Source organism: Nicotiana tabacum, chromosome 10 (genome assembly GCF_000715075.1).
Source record: "Nicotiana tabacum cultivar K326 chromosome 10, ASM71507v2, whole genome shotgun sequence".
NCBI classification, from domain to species: Eukaryota; Viridiplantae; Streptophyta; class Magnoliopsida; order Solanales; family Solanaceae; genus Nicotiana; species Nicotiana tabacum.
The window spans coordinates 7,034,994-7,046,610 of record NC_134089.1 but is presented as its reverse complement, the minus strand read 5'-3'; positions in this window follow the sequence as shown (position 1 = coordinate 7,046,610).

The following is an 11,617-nucleotide window of genomic DNA, read 5'->3' as shown; positions in this document are numbered from 1 at the left end:
GCCCTAGGTAAAATTTACTTCTTCGCAAACGCGACCGCCCACTCGCGTTCGCGTAGACCAAATTCACTACCTCTCCACTTTTCCCTTCGCGAACACGGACAATTCCACGCGAACGTGATGATTAGCCGTACCAGCCTTTCGCGAACGCGATACAAATCTCGCGAACGTATAGCACAAGGGCCCGGGGAGCCCAACGACCTTACTCCTCTTCGCGAACGCGACCCCTGTCACGCCTCCGCGATGCACATGAAGCCTTCACCTTCGCATTCACGTCCTCTTCCTCGCGAACGCGTAGAAAAAAAATATCATCACACAAAAATACCCTTCGCAAATATGAGTCCCTGACCGCGAACGCGTAGAACAATTCGTCTGCAACAAAAACCAGCAAAAACTGCCAAGTCCAAAGCCCAAAATTGATCCATTTAACCATCCAAAACTCACCCGAGGCCCTCGGAACCTCAACAAAACATGCCAAGATATCCCATAACTTCATTCAAACTGGTCCCAACCTTCGGAACGCTTAAAACAATATCAAAACATCAAAATTACATCGGATTCAAGCCTAAGATTCCCAAGAACTTCCAAATTCCGCGTTCGATAAAAAGCCTACCAAACCTCGTCTGAATGACCTGAAGTTTTGCACACATGTCACAAATGACACAACGGACCTACTCCAACTTCCGGAATTCCATTCCGACCCTTATATCAAAATCTCGCCTATCAACCGAAAAATGCCAAAATCTCAATTTTGCCAATTCAAGCCTAAACCTTCCGCGGACCTCCAAAATACCTTCCGACCACGCTCCTAAATCCCAAATCATCTAACAGAACTAACCAAATCATTAAAATTCCATTCTGAGGTCATCTACTAACAAGTCAAATCTTGGTCAAACCTTTCAAATTTCAAGCTTCAACTGAGAACGGTTCTTCCTAATTCACTCTGATTACCCTGAAAATCAAAACCGATGATTTACATAAGTCATAATACATCAGACGGGGCTAGTCATGCCCAAGAACTGGTGTGCAAAGTGCAAAAGCTCAAAACGACCGGTCGGGTCGTTACATCCCCCCACTTGAACATACGTTCGTCCTCCAACGTGCCCAGAGTTGTTCCAAAAGCCAACCAATTGCTGAATAACCTTACCATACACGTACCCAGGGGTGATACTATGTCACCCTATCTCATATAGGTTCGATAACACAGTGTAACTGAAGTTTCGCAATCCAACTTAGTCCATAAACCTTAGAACCATATTTCCCCTTCTGAAATTCTTTACAAGATTAGAATCTCACATTTATACTCTAAATAAGCCCGACAAGCTGTAGCAAACCATACCCGCAACCTCAGATGTAATTAAATGATGTACCACATAACTCAAACACTCATAGCGATAACTCCTAATCACAGCAGTTGCTCAAAACAACCGAATATCGATAATAAGTCTCTTATCCAACAAAGCCTCATTCCAACACTTCTGTATACTGCTAATGATAAATGAAACACATAGAAATTCATAACCATTCCTCATATCAACCATTCGTGAAGCCACTTCTCTTTTGGCAAGGACCATAGCTATTTCTTAGCCGAACATCGATATTATCCTTTCATCACGCTGAAACCGAATTTGTTTGTATTCATTATAGATCTCAACAATCTCATCTAATCCAACACAACTACTCTGGTGACATGACACATCAATCCAAAACTAAAGCCACAACTCGTGCAATCTGTGCACCAAGAAGCAACAATCCGAACATATTCAAATCATGAAAATGACTCAAATGAGAGAGATGTACCGTAAGCTCACCAGTACCACCTCACACAATGCTGCATCGTAGAAATAGAATTCACGAATCTAACCCGAAGGGTCATACCTCCACATAACTCTCCTGCAATGCGCGACCCTACCCAAGCACTATTCCACATGAAACACCTCAAGTCACTATGCTCAAAATCGACATCTGCGCACAATTTGATATCTAGAACCAAAAGCAAAACATCATAACCACGACGAAGCAATTGACATAACATTACACAAACCTGAAAAGACATAACCGATACGCCATTTGCCGAGCAATACCCAATACTCTTCCCGCTCGAATTCCACTGAGAGACCCCAACAAAACCACACCACATTTTCCTATAACCAACAAATACCAAAGCCTCGCAACACTGAAAGGTAACTCATAGATCTCCCCAGATCACTAATAAGCTCAATAACAATCGAATCAACACATCGCTCAACAATACAACTCAGAGTAAACCAAGCCGACTCAAGTTAGAACACACATCCACATTGGCCTGCCAACAAACCCCTTATCAAGGAAACCCTGAAGCAGCTCCTTCAACTCCTTTAACTCTGCTGGTGCCATACGATATGATGTCTGGCATCAAATCAATACCGAAATCTACAACCTTGCCCAGCGACATGCCCAGCAACAAGAAATACATCCGAAAAGTCCCTCACCACGAGACCTAAATCAATGGTAGGATTCTTTACACTAACACCCATCACGAAAGCCCAAATAAGAAAGACAATCCTTCCCAACCATCCGCTGGGTCTTCGAAATATAAAACTACCCTACTAGAACATAATTCATCGAACCTCGCCACTCAATCCGTGGCATTCCTAGCATAGCCAACATCACCGACTTAGCGCAATAGTCTTGAATAACACGACACAGAGTCAACCAGTCTATACCCAATATAACATCCAAAACCTAGCATACCAAGCAACAAGGATCCACTCGGGTCTACAAACCGCCAATAGTTACCACACCAGACCGATATACGTGGTTCACAACTACGACCTAACCTATTTATGAGAACCCCCGGTATCCAAATCCATACAACACACGAATCACCATATCCGATCCCAAATTCACCGTCCGAATATACAACACATCTCTAATACCCAATCATTTCACGAGAGATCCTCAAAAAATTCTTCTATGCCATCAAGCAAACTCGAATATCAGCAGTCGATCCAAAAAGACAGTGCCTTAATACTAATGAAGTATCATCAATCTCAATCTCATTGCCCTTTTTCTGAAATGTATACCCCCGTCAAGTCACACCAATTAGTAATACCATTTCCTTAATCATCTGAAACTGCCCGTGCTGCCTAAGAATTTTATGACCTTCCTTTCAAAATTGAATAGTAACCTTACACACACAAATCTCAATCCTCCACAACATACCACATATACCATACCATCATAGGATAACATGAGAACTTCATATCCCTTCCAAGCCACAAGAAACTATATACTCAACTAACCAAGAACTTTCAATTGAGCCCATATGGAAGAAAATCATTATATATCCCATGCTCCTCTACATCCCATGCTCCTCACGCTCGTAGAAAATATTCATCTCTAACCGTGGCAGAAACCATCAGAACCCTCCGTATTCCATTTGCACAATAATAAACTGTCATGATTGAATCCTTCTAACTCAACCAATCCACGCAGTCCACTAAAACCCAAGAGCATTGCCACGAAACACCCGTAAAAACTCATTACCTCGTAAGTATCCAAAGAACTAATCATATCCTAACCATACCGATTCGGCCTACTACAAGGCTATCCCATCTATCCGAGTTTCCTTCTGATTTACCTTCAACTTGATACTCCTTCTTGCTATAGCATCACAATCCTCGACCCGGACTCACCACACGAGACTCAAGCATAATACCACACTGTCTAAGGCTCATAAGCCGCTGAATACTCTCTTAAATATTCCCAAAAGCACTACATTCAAAATACCTACCCTGAAGAGACTTTTGGCGAATCCAAAGCCATTACCTCTACCTTCCTGATACTGATATATAGAATCCCATAATTAATATAGAAATGCCACAAGTCTTGATACCTCCAATGTAAACCTTAGTTTCTAGCCAAATATACAACCTGAAAATCTCCAATCATTACATGAAAAATCTTGGACCCACTGGAACCATTCTCGATAGTCATCCTCTCTACTCAAACTGTAAATAGTCAGATCAAATGAACCGAACAATTTGTACCTCATTAGCACTCCGACACCGCAGAATGTAACCTCACCTTAATGCAACCAAGATACTTCCTGTTCTATGCACCGATCATCCTTTGCCAATAACAACTCAAGTCATTCCGTGACTCTCATACACCCATAAAGCATAACATAACCTTTATTGAAATTTCCTTTACTCGAGCCATCCTCGGTCTCAACCTCTGTAATCCATAACTGATTCACCAGTACGCCTCAAACTGGAACCAACATAGCACATAGCCGTGCAATCACCCAATCAATATAGACTCCCCCACTTGGCTCAAAGCCATAGATCAAAACACACAAGAACTCATAACGCATATACTCTATTACTGCCATAATACCAAAGTGAGATTAAACTCCATACTTCATAGCTCGTGAAACATAGACCATTTAGTACTTTAAACCTTCTGCAAATCTCGCATTCACCTTCATAACAGTCAAGCCCACTCTCTTAGGCGAGCCAAAGTCAAATGGCAATTCATGTATTTCACTGGTAACATAGATCTTCCAATAAATGACATAAAGGATTACACAAACTTTAGAACAATCCGCAGGAGATAACCCACCTGCTTCGCCTCAAACTAACATCTCTTTATACCCTCCCACTCTCATAAACATTTTGTAGTCACTTAATTTTCCTGAGTCTGAACTCATAACGCAACATGATATTTACTTAACTCCCCAACTAGAAAACATGAAAATATTCTTCACACTCCCATAACTTGGGGCTATACATCAAATCAAAATGGAAATCAAGCACCAAATAATTCTTCTATCCTCAAGCAGACCCTTCTTGTCTCGTTCAAATCATATGCATACATCTTGCTATCATATCATACTCATCACATAGCCACCCAGCCATCACTTCTACTAATAGGGACACTACCGAACATATAAGTTCAAAAACACGTGCTCACACAATCAGCGCCTCAGTGCTCAAGCTATAGGAAAAACCTGGCCTCAAGTCCTCTAGATTGGCCCCAACATCAACACACAGAGATCAAATCTCGCCCCTCGATCAGAGAATCATAAGCCATCGATGTACATTTGATACTGAGTGCTCATATGCGCACACAAACCCGTGGAAGGAATTTAAAGGGTTACATTTCAAGATGAATCAAGGACGCACGATAAGAATTCAAGAATATGAAGTTTTTCCTAAAGGTTCTGTAGCCTCTCGAGGATAAGTACAGACATCTCCGTACCGATCCGCGAGACTCTACTAAACCTACTCATGACTCGTGGGACCTATGTAACCTAGGCTCTGATAACAACTTGTCACGACTACAAACCGAACCCGGTCATGATGGCGCCTCTCGTGAAGACAAGGCCAGCCGACACAATTTTAAAATTCATCTTTAACAGTTTTTAATAAGTCAATTTAAGTCATTTATAAGAAATAAATCCCAAAATTTAGCGAAACAGAACAAGTGTGGAAATAGATACAGCCCCACATCGGGGTGTCACAAGTCACGAGCATTTACTAAGGTCTAAATATAATGAAAAGTCTGAAAATGTACTAAATACAGTCTAATGAAATCAAGAGGGAGAAAAGCAGTGCTGTGAATGCCGGGCAATTACCTTGCTAAACTCCGATGACTCCGCCTCTGATCAACCAATACCCGCTATTAGGTTCAGAAATCCCTGAAACTACACACAAGGTGAAGGGAGTAATATGAGTACTTTGACTCAGTGAGTAATAATAATAAATGAAGACTGAGCGATAAGAATCACGTAAAGGCACGTCAACATGCTATAAAGAAGCAGTAAAAGCTACTAAAAACAATGAAACAGTGGAAATATATAAAGTCACTTTAGTTTAGTTTAAGCTTCTTTAGAAATGCTTTTTTTATAGTTAAGCAATTAAATGCAAAGCAGCTAGAACAGATAAACACATAAGAATCCGCCCCTCGGGCACAATGTCAACAGAATCAGCCCCTCGAGCAATATCATGGAACTATCACCAGCCCCTTGGGCTATATCTCATATCATAATGGGTACCCGCGCTAACTGGAGGTATGCAAACTCCTGGAGGGGCCCCTTACGGCCCAAACACAATTTATCAAGTCATCTCGTGGCATCATCACTAGGCTCTAGGCCTCATATCAACAAGCCACCTCATGGCGTACAAATCTCAGGCCCTCAGCTTCATAATCATACTCAGTGTATCACTGCTGCGGCGTGCATCCCGACCCAAAAGTATCCTCACAACACAGGCCCTCGGCCTTATTCACTCAGAATCTCATAAGTCACTCGGGCAACAGTAAAATATGATGCTCAACCCAAAATATTATTTAAAATATCATTTTAAGTGTTAAAGCAGAGTAAGCATGGCTGAGTTATGAAAACAGTAGAGTATAGCATGACTGAGTTCAAGTATAAAGTCAAAAAAGTGAGGAAATATCAATAAAAATCCCCTAAGGGTTCAAATAGTTGGCACGAGGCCCAAATATGGCATTCAGCCCAAAACATGATGATAGCAAATAATTTTCAATCAAATACGCGGTAAAACAGCCATTTGGGATGGACTAAGTCACAATCTCCAATAGTGCATGACCCCACGCTCGTCATCTAGTGTGTGCGTCACCTCAATATAGCACAACGATGTGCAATCCGGGGTTTCATACCCTCAGGACAACATTTACAATCATTACTCACCTCGATCCAGTCCAAACTCTAGCCCGCGATGCCTTTGCTCTCACGAATCGCCCTCCGGATGCTCCAAATCTAGCCACAATCAGTACATAATCATTAAAATATGCTAAGAGAACAAAGCCCACTCGAAAATATCCAATTTACATAAACAATTCCGAAATTGCTCCAACCGCCGGGCCCACATCTCGAAATCTGATAAAAGTCACATCTATAGAATCCTCATCGTCTCACGAGTCTATACACACCAAGAACATCAAAATCTGACCTCAATTGCCCCTCAAATTTCAAATTTACACTCTCCAAATTCAAGCCCTAATTCCACAATTTTAGGCTTTAATTTCCACATATTTCATGATTAAACAAGTAAGAATCAACATAGGATCGAGTATAGAGTTCAAAAATCTTACCTTCAAGTATTTCCCTTCGATTCCCTCATCAATCCTTCTCAAAAGCTCCAAAAACCGTTCAACAATGGAGAAAATAGGCCAAAAATCGCGCAACCCACTTTTAAACATTCTGCCCCAGGTAAAAATTCCTTCTTCGCGAACGCGACTACCTTCTCGCGTTCGCGTAGACCAAATTCACTGCCTCTCCACGTTTTCCTTCACGAACGCGGACGATTTCAGGCGAATGTGATTCTTCGCCATACCATCCTCTCATGAACGCTATACAAATCTCGCGAACGCATAGCACAAGGTCCTAGGGTACCCATCGACCTTACTCCTCTTCGCGAACGCGACCCCAGTCACGCGTCCGCGATGCACATGAAGCCTTCACCTTCGCGTTCGTGTCCTCTTCCTCGCGAATGCGTAGAACAAAAATATCATCACATAAAAACACCCTTCGCGAACGCGAGTCTCTGACCGCGAACGCGTAGAACAATTCGTCTGCAACAAAAACCAGCAAAAACTGTCAAGTCTAAAGCCCAAAATTGATCCGTTTAACCATTCGAAACTCACCTGAGGCCCTTAGGACCTCAACCAAATATGCCAACATATCCCATTACTTCATTCAAACTTGTCCCAACCTTTGGAACGCTCAAAACAACATCAAAACACAAAAATCACATCGGATTCAAGCCTAAGAATCCCAAGAACTTTCAAATTCCGCTCTCGATCAAAAAGCCTACCAAACCTCATCTGAATGACCTGAAATTTTGCACATACGTCACAAATGACACAACGGACCTACTCCAACTTTCGAAATTCCATTTTGACCCTTATATCAAAATCTCGCATATCAACCGGAAAACGCCAAAATCTCAGTTTCGCCAATTCAAGCCTAAACCTTCCGCGGACCTCCAAAACACCTTCCGACCATGCTCCTAAGTCCCAAGTCATCTAACGGATCTAATCAAATCATAAAAATTCCACTCCGAGGTCATCTACTAACAAGTCAAATCTTGGTCAATCCTTTCAAATTTCAAGCTTCAACTGAGAACTGTTCTTCCAAATTCACTCCGATTACCCTGAAAACCAAAATCGACAATTTACATAAGTCATAATACATCACACGGGGCTAGTCATGCCCGAGAACTGGTGAGCAATGTGCAAAAGCTTAAAAAGATTGTTCGGGTCATAACATATAGCAAATGTTAATACCTTATTTGTTTTAAATAAGTACCATTTAAAAAAATAATATTCTATAGATACCTTTTAGTGTTTATAGCAAAATATCTCATTTTGGTTACCATCTACCCCTAAGCCACTAAATACGCTATTCAGTTGCACTATTTTCTTTTTCTCTCTACTTTGATACATGCCATTCTCTTCCCCCATTCCCTGAAAACATGATGCTCAATCTCAAAATCCCCTATTTTCTTAGAAGAAGGGAAAAACTTACTAATGGAAGAGCTGAATAAGATCGGAGGGAGGAGTATAAAAACCAAAGCAGTCAGAAAAATGAATCTGCGTAAAACCTAAAGGGAATGAAGGAGCTTATATAAAGAGGAGTAATAAACGTTAAGGTTTTATTAGAGGCGAGCCCTCAACCCAACAACCTCCTTTTAAATTGGAATTTTTACCCCAAGCCAAAGTTTGCATCTTTGGGAACTATATTCAGATTCTTCCTGCCTTTTGTAATGGATTCCAATGGTGCTGAAGCATCTCGTATTCGCGAGCAACTTGATTTTCTGGTAATATATTTCAATGTATTTACAATGTATCCCACTATATTCTATATATTTCATTATATTCACCGTCTCGCTATATGCCATGAAGGTATTCATATGTTTTTTTAATTAATATAATTTATGTATTCAGATATATTATATAATTTCTCTGAAGATTGCTATGTTTTTGGGGTAGTTTTTGGTTGAGAATCTTTTTTATAACTGGAAATACAAAATTTGTGTTATAATTGAGTTTGTTGAGTTATATTAGGAGTCTATTTAATTGGTTCACTTTCCATTTAAAACAGTGTAATCCCTTATTTCACGCCGTGAATACAGTCGAATACAATAATCTGCCCAGCTGTAATCCCATGTTTCACGCTATAAATATAGTCGAATACAATAATCTGTCCAACTGTAATCCCATGTTACACGCCATGAATACAGTCGAATACACTCAAATACAACAACTGATTAGGTGGACTTTCCCGATTCACGCCTATTTTTGCTAATGTATACATGAATACAGTAGCTTAAATACATCTAATACATCTTATAACAGAAAACGTATCTACAATCCATAATATAGCTAATGGTATCTATAGATAACTAATTACCACTAAAAGATAGTGCTTTATGAAAATTTCTCTATAAATTATGGGGTCTTATGTGTAGATACCCAGATGTTATTTCTTGTTTAATGATGCGCTAATTAGAAATACATAAACTTATGCACCTATTGAATGTGTTATGGTCCCCATATCAGACGTAGGTTTTTTTCTAACATCCAATCACGGGAAAGAGTATAACGGCTTACGTCTTGGTTTGGAATAACGTAGACCGCAAGATCCAGTAATCTCTGTGGCACTCATGTATTCTGGTACGCTTCCGCATCTAGTATTTGTTCTTGATGATTTGACATGATAGATCTTGGTTAAAAGATGAAAGTCTTTATCATTAAAGTTTTGGTTCTAACAATTGGTAGCAGGTATCATGTTAAATTATTAAGAAGTAATTTGGTTTAATTGATGTGTATGTTATGAACGAGATTGGCCAAAAGACACACCAGTTTGGAATATTAAAAAAATTTGTGTGGGACCCAGGCAAGAAGACTAGGGTGAAGGCCTATTAAAAAGAGAAAAGGATGTTGTAAAAAGGGTTTGTTGTGTAAAATGTCTGCTCCTCCTTATCTCCCTTCTAGAGTGTCTGTATCCTCTCATCCCCATTCTTAGTCTGAGCTTTTCATCCTTCTTCTCTATCCTTTATATTTCAATTCAGTCATTTTTATTTCATTATTCGACATTAGTTCTTATATTTTAAGCTGAGTTATAATCTCATTTCTCCGTTAAAGTAATAGAAAAGGGTGTTTGTGAGTTTAATTGTTACAGTTAGCTACTGGTTTATTTGGGATCATTACATTGGTGCTTTCATTGATTCTTACTCCATGGATTCCTGTAGTCTTTCCTTGCTACTGCAAATGCATGCCAATTACTCGAGTATGTCTAAGCAACTCCACAAAATCCAGTGTTGTCTTTCCCGTATGTCTAGGGGTTCGCCACCAACAGATATGCAGGATTCGGTAGTAGAATATGCATCAGACAGTGCTCCTACGGTCTTTATCGGAGAGATGGATTCTGCTTTGGTTGATGAAAACTCAAACCCTATGGATAATTCCGAAATACTTACTGAGCTGGTAAATCCGAGCGATAATTCTTCGAACTCTATTAAATTTCATACCGTAGTGGCTTCATTAGGTTACCTTGGGACTTTGAGTACCCAACTGGAAGCTAAATATGATGCAGAGGAAAATTCAAAAGTCCATGCATGCACGGGTGTTCACTAAAATACCTGTTAGGGATATTGACATGGAAGTTGAAGATTCAGTGGAGTATGATTTACTAAAGCCAGAAATCCAGGTGTTCGACGAAATGTTTTACACAGTTTTTGCTGTTAAGTGTGATTCCAGTGACCTTGTCAAGCCTAACGAAATCTTTCTAGCATTGCCTTGTATGTTTTCAGCTTGTAGTCATGGCCAACTTATCGGCAGAGTTACATTTGCTTTCTTAAATGAACTTGATCATGCTACACTGATATTACCCTTGCATTGATTTCCACCTAATCAATTCAGATTAGATTTTCCATTTGACCGTGGTTCTAGCTTATTTACCTAATTTTTATCCTTGCAAGATATTGTTCAACCGTGGTTGTGAATGATTTCAAGGAGATCATTAGAATCCTAGAGTGTGATGTTGGTTCCACCTCCAATGATCAATATATTTTGACTCCTTTTCCATTTGATCCCGAAGCGAATTTGTTCATTGTAACCCCTGGTGGATGCCTTCACGTTCCTCAATTACAACCTAAGTCATCTGCACACACACTTACTTGTGAAGCTTTACACATTTCAGCTTTTCAGGGCATTGTCCTACATTCTGAAGTTGGGATGTGATATATGTTTAGTTTTTTCACAAATTATAGCTGCAGGTCGCGATTTGCGAATTGTTTTAGAGGGATTGAATGAGGAGGTTAAATTTGTAATCTCCAGTCATGGCATGCGTTTGGCCAGTAATGCATGTGCCGTTGCGTTTGTGGCTAGTGATAATGGTTTTCTTGATATTGCTTTAGCAAGCAAACCGTTGTCCAGATTTATACTAGTTCACAGGAGGTTAGACCTTGAAGTAGCTGAAAATGGAATGACAAGAACAACTGTTGTTTACAATGCAAGTCCAGCTAGTATCGACTGCAAAAGTAAGCGAGTTGCTATACTTAAGGACATGCTTGAACTTGGTCCATCAGAATTCAATTTCAATGGTTTG